This window comes from Callithrix jacchus, chromosome 11 (genome assembly GCF_049354715.1).
Source record: "Callithrix jacchus isolate 240 chromosome 11, calJac240_pri, whole genome shotgun sequence".
In the NCBI taxonomy this organism is placed as follows: domain Eukaryota; kingdom Metazoa; phylum Chordata; class Mammalia; order Primates; family Cebidae; genus Callithrix; species Callithrix jacchus.
In genome coordinates this window covers 108,897,226-108,903,558 of record NC_133512.1, presented here as the reverse complement: position 1 = coordinate 108,903,558, position 6,333 = coordinate 108,897,226, and positions in this window count along the sequence as shown.

Here is a 6,333-nt window from a genome sequence, read left to right as displayed (position 1 = left end):
GCACCAGGTGGAGATAATTGAATCAAGGGGGCAGTTTCCCCTATTCCGTTCTCCTGATAGTGAGTTCTCATGAGATCTGATATCTTTATAAAGGACTTCCTCCTTCACTGGGCACTCATCCTTCTTCTTGCTGATGCGATGTGAAGAAGGGCATTTGCTTCCCCTTCCAACGTGATTGTAAGTTTCCTGAGGCCTCCCATCCATGCAGCACTGTGAGTCAAATAAACCTCTTTCCTTTATAAATTAGCCAGTCTCAGGTATGTCTTTATTAGCAGTGGGAGAATGGACTAATACAAACTTCTACTACATCTAGTTATTAAAGTCTGTAACAGGCAATGCTTTACTCTGACTACAACATTAAAAATATGGCAGTTGGGCACAGTGGTGCATGCCTGTAATCCCAACACTTTGGGAGGCTGAGGTAGGAGGATTGCTTGAAACTAGGAGCTCAAGACCAGACTGGGAAGCATAGTGAGACCTTGTATGTACATTTCTACAAAACATAAACAAAATTAGCCCGATGTGGTGATCCATGCTTGTAGTCTCAGCTCCTTTGGAGACTGAGTGGAAGGATTGCTTGAGCCTGAGAGGTCCATGCTGTAGTGAGCTGTGATCACACCACTGCACTCCAGCCTGAGCAACAGAGTGAGACGCTGTCTCAAAAAAAAAAAAAAAAAAAAAATATATATATATATATATATATATATATATATATATATATATATATGGAGAGAGAGAGAGAGAGAGTGAGAGAGGTAGCAGAGAAGCAGAGTGCAGTCCTGTGCACCTGTAATCCTGGCTACTTGGAAGACTGAAGCAAGAGGATTGCTTGATCACAGGAGCTTGAGACAAGTCTGAGCAACATATTGAGACCCCCTCCCCCTCAAATATATGTAAACTGTTACATTTATACAGCAAAAAGACAGGCTAAAGAGGCGTAGAAATACATATGGTTATAGTCTTGCCAATGCACCACAATGTAGCAGTCTCTCCTTGTAAGGTATCACCTGGAGTTCTTTGTCTCACAAGCACGAGAATTAAGGAGCGTGGACACAAAGGGTAGGGTTGGAGCAAAAGTTTAACGAGCAAAAGAAGGCTCTCTGCAGTGGAGAGGGAGCCCAAAGGAAGACTGTCGTTTTTATAGTTGAGTGCAAAGGCTTTTATAAGAAACTGATGCCAGGGGCAGTGGCTCACGCCTATAATCCCAGCACTTGGGAGGCTAAGGTGGGTGGATCATGAGGTCAAGAGATCGAGACCATCCTGGTCAACAAAGTGAAACCCCGTCTCTACTAAAAATACAAAAAAATTAGCTGGGCATGGTGGCCCACGCCTGTAGTCCCAGCTACTCAGGAGGCTGAGGCAGGAGAATTGCCTGAACTCAGGAGGCGGAGGTTGCGGTGAGCTGAGATCGCGCCATTGCACCCCAGCCTGGGTAACAAGAGCAAAACTCGATCTCAAAAAAAAAAAGAAAAGAAAAGAAACTGATGAGGGCAGGGCATCTCATATGCATAAGATACTAATTTTTGGTTAGCTCCACCCCATTATCCTAATGCACATGTGGGCCCTTAGCTTGAGTTACTCCATATTGCTTTGTTCCCCTTACTGTGCAAGTGTCAGTGGACAGAATTTTCCATTGCAGGCATGTCTGGGCAAGTCAGCTATGTAGCCTTTTTTATCTGTGTGACTGTGAGCATGTCTTAGGCACCCCGCGCCCCGCCCCCCAACATCTGTGCCTGCAGCTTGATTTTTCAGACTGTTCTTTTGTTTGAAAGAATTCAGGCCGGGCGTGGTGGCTCACGCCTTTAATCCCAGCACTTTGGGAGGCTGAGGCGGGTAGATCACGAGGTCAAGAGATCAAGACCATCCTGGTCAACAAGGTGAAACCCTGTCTCTACTAAAAATACAAAAATTAGCTGGGCATGGTGATGTGCACCTGTAGTCCCAGCTACTGGGGAGGCTGAGGCAGGAGAATTGCTTGAACCCAGGAGGCAGAGCTTGCTGTGAGCCGAGATAGTGAGCGCCATTGCACTCCAGTCTGGGTAACAACAGCGAGACTCCGTCTCAGAAAGAAAGAAAGAAAGAAAAAAGAAAGAAAGAAAGAAAGAAAGAAAGAAAGAAAGAAAAAAGAAAGAAAGAAAGAAAGAAAGAAAGAAAGAAAGAAAGAAAGAAAGAAAGAAAGAAAGAAAGAATTCAGCTGAGGACCCAACCTAACTGCCTGCCTGACTGGTTTCTTCCTTTCTCTTCTCTCAATATAATCATAAAGCTATGCACTGGTGTTATCTTTTTAAAAATCATTTGAATAATACAGAAAAATGTTCGGGATTGGTAATGATTTTTCCTCATAATTCTGAAGGCTTTTCCCCATTGTCTCTAGCTTTCTGTGCGGCTGTTGAGAAATTTGATTCCATTCTGATTCTTAGTTCTGTATCTATGACCTGGTTTCTTTGTTTTTCCTTCCTTTAGAAGCTTTTAGGATTGCCCAAGCATGTTGGCTTGTGCATGTAACCTTGGTACTTAGGGAGGCGAAGACAAGAGGAGTGCTTCAGCCCTGGAGTTTGAGGTTGCAGTGAGCTATGATCGTGCCACTGCACTCCAGCCTGGGTGACAGAGTAAGACCCTAAGTCACGACACCAAAGAAAATAAAAATTTAAAAAATAAATTAAAAGATCCTGCCTAACCTGTCTCTTAAAAACAAACAAACAAACAAACAAAAACCAGGCATGGTGTCACACATCTGTGGTCCCAGCTACTTGGAAGGCTGAGGTGGGAGGATGGCGGAGGTTGCGGTGAGCCGAGATCGCGCCATTGCACTCCAGCCTGGGTAACAAGAGCGAGACTCCGTCTCAAAAAAAAAAAAAAAAAAAAAATGCTTGATGATTTCAGGATAAAATTTTAAGACATCAGACTTAATTTTTTGGTTTTTATTATTCTTAACACACAGCAACTATTCGACTTACCTTTTACCATAATGGCCAAAATGCTCCTTTTCTAACTCCTTTTTAAAAAAAAGAAATAATAATAATGACTTTTCATTATTCAAAAAAATACTAACTAAATATCCTATGAGAATATTTTGACCTCATGGATTCAAAGTCCCACTCACCGATTACCTTGGCATGACAGTTTCTAGTGAGAGAATATCATGTGCAGTGCATTCAAATTGTATGCTATGTTTGACTTTTATCTCTGTTTCTATGCATTAAGTGATAGAGATTCTTCAAGCTATTTTAAGGTGTTACTGTGTTTAGCCTTCATTTGTTTTAAAGGGTTTTTTGTGTGTGTTACAGTTTTATTTTAAAAACAGTTCAAGTGCAAAATAGCTATGAATCTCCAAAAGGTAAAAGTATTGGTGGAAAAAAAAATGGTCCAGAAAGAAGAAAACTAACCATTGAACTAAGATGGATGCAATAAAGAAAATAAAAAGAGAATAAGAATAGGGTACATTGAATGTTTTTAAGGAAGAGCTCACTGTATGGTGTATGACAGTTTTTGGAAATTATAAGAAGTTAAAGAAAAATTCTGGGCCTGGCACAGAACCTTACAATGCGCCTGTAATCCCAGCATTTTGGGAAGCCAAAGTGACAAGACTGTCTGATCCCAAAAGTTGGAGAACAGCCTGGGCAACATGGTGAAACCCCATCTCTACAAATAATAATAATAATAATAATAATATGAAAATTAGCTGGGTGTAGTGGTACATGCCTGTGGTCCCAGTTACTCAGGTGGGAGGGTCACCTATGGCAGGGGAGGTTAAGGCTACGGTGAGACATTATTCACACCATTGTACCCCAACCTGGGTGACAGAGCGAGACAGTATCTCAAAGAAAAAAAAAAGGAGAGAGAAAAGGAGGGAGGAAGGAAAAAGGAAAGGGGAGGGGAGAAAAGGGGAGGGTTCTGAATTGGTTATATGTTGTGGGAAATTGATCATATCCACAAAAGAGCTCTCTCTAGTTTCAATCTGAACAAAGAGGATTTATTACCAAGTTCACTTGACTCTAATCTTTGTTGTTATTGTTGTTATCAAAGTCTGGAATAGTCACTCTTGTGTTTTTTTTTTTTTTTTTTTTTTTTTTTTTGAGACGGAGTTTCACTCTTGTTACCCAGTCTGGAATGCAATGGCACGATCTTGGCTCACCGCAACCTCCACCTTCTGGGTTCAAGCAATTCTCCTGCCTCAGCCTCCCGAGTAGCTGGGACTACAGGCACTCACCACCATGCACAGCTAATTTTTGTATTTTTAGTAGAGACGGGGTTTCACCTTGTTGACCAGGATGGTCTCAATCTCTTGACCTCATGATTCACCCGCCTCGGCCTCCCAAAGTGCTGGGATTATAGGCATGAACCACCGCGCCCGGCCTTATTCACTCTTGTTAAATGATGTGCTGTCAATGATCCAGTCTATGTCATATAGTATGATCAGTGCAAGGCAGGAAAATAGCATCTGGAAGCAGGAAATATAAGGCTGATTCACACTTCAGCCATGACAGTCTCCATAGAGCATATGCTGAGTAAATGACTTGTCATTCTCTTCATTACATAGGGCAAACTCCAAGTACAAGGTCTTTAAACTCCAAAAGTTCTGTAACAGGGCCCTTGAGCCCCATGCTTGGGCCCGCTCCCACAATGTGGAGTGTACTTTCTTTTTTCTATTTTTTTTGAGACGGAGTCCTGTTCTGTCACCTAGGCTGGAGTGCAATCGCCCGACCTCTGCTCACTGCAAACTCCAACTCCTGGGTTCAAGCGATTCTCTTGCCTCAGCCTCCAGAGTAGCTTGGATTACAGGCGACTGCCACAATGCCTGGCTAATTTTCTTTTTGCATTTTTAATAGAGACAGGGTTTCACCCTGTTGGCCAGGCTGGTCTTGAACTGCTGACCTCAGGTGATCCATCCGCCTTGGCCTCCCAAAGTGCTGGGGTTGTAGACATGAGCCACTGTGCCCAGCCCTGGAATGTACTTTCATATTCAGCAAATCCCTTCATTCCTTCCTTGCTTCATTTGTGCTTTTTGTTCAGTTCTTTCCTCCAGACTCCAAGAACCTGGACACCCTCCACTGGTGACAAGTGTAGTGCTTTGGGCAGTTTTTTCTCCAGCATGAAGGGATGACCAGGTCTGAATATCATTTCATCAATGTTTAGTGTGACTGATTTGCTGTGAGTAACCACAGAATAAATGATTTCATTACAGACAAGGCCCAAGAGTAAGCAGAAGCAATTTCAGGGCTGAGTGCAGTGGCTCACGCCTGTAACCCCAGCACTTTGGGAGGCCAAGGCAGGAAGATTACCTGAGGTTACGAGTTCAAGACCAGCCTGGCCAACGTGGCAAAACCCCATCTTTACTAAAAATACAAAAATTAGCCAGGTGTGGTGGTGGGTGCTTGTAATCCCAGCTACTTGGGAGGCTTGAGGCGGGAGAATCACTTGAACCCGGGAGATGCAGGTTGCAGTGAGCTGAGATCACGCCACTGTACTCCAGCCTAGGAGACAAAGTGAGACTCCATTGCAAAAAAAAAAAAAAATTAAATTAAGAAAAAGAAGTAATTACGTGGGGCAGTCAGACTCTAGGAAACAAATGTTTCCCTACATGAGAGTCTCAAGGGAAGAATATTATGATACACAATTCTACCTGCATTCAGACAAATGTTATAGAACCCTGAAGAGCACTTCAGTCTTTAGACCACAGCTTCACTTTAGAAAGTGTCTTCATTTCGCATTTGCATAACTAAAGCAAAATGCAAATGTGAGAATGGGTTCTTAGAGCTCTGAGATGGTTGATCTCCATGTAGATCAAGGCATTCCTTCTAGGAGGCCAAGAATTATTTGCATATTTTAAATGACAATTGTTTTCTGTTTCAGTGTCTGTGCCCCGTGGAGCCCACCCTCTACACATCAAAACCAACTCTTTCTCTTCTTAATACCAAGCCAAGGTTTGGGGCTGCATCCTTGGCACGAGAATACAAAGAGAAATCAACACAAATGCTATCCCTGGGAAGCCCATACTTGCATTGGGGAGACAGATACAATTGTATATACAATTAACTATAATAAAAATGATTCAAAATGGAGCTACAACCTAATTCTATAGGTCCTCTTAGGTAGAATTGATGGTGATGCCCCAGACTAGTGATATAAAGATCATCATGAGTTAATTTTTTTTTTAACTTTTTGAGATGGAGTCTCACTCTGTTACCCAGGCTGGAGTGCAATGGCACGGGCTTGGCTCACTGCAACCTCTACCTCCAGAGTTCAAATGAGTCTCCTGCCTCAGCCTCCCAAGTAGCTGGGATTACAGGCACCCGCCACCACGCCCAGCTAATTTTTGTATGTTAGTAGAGA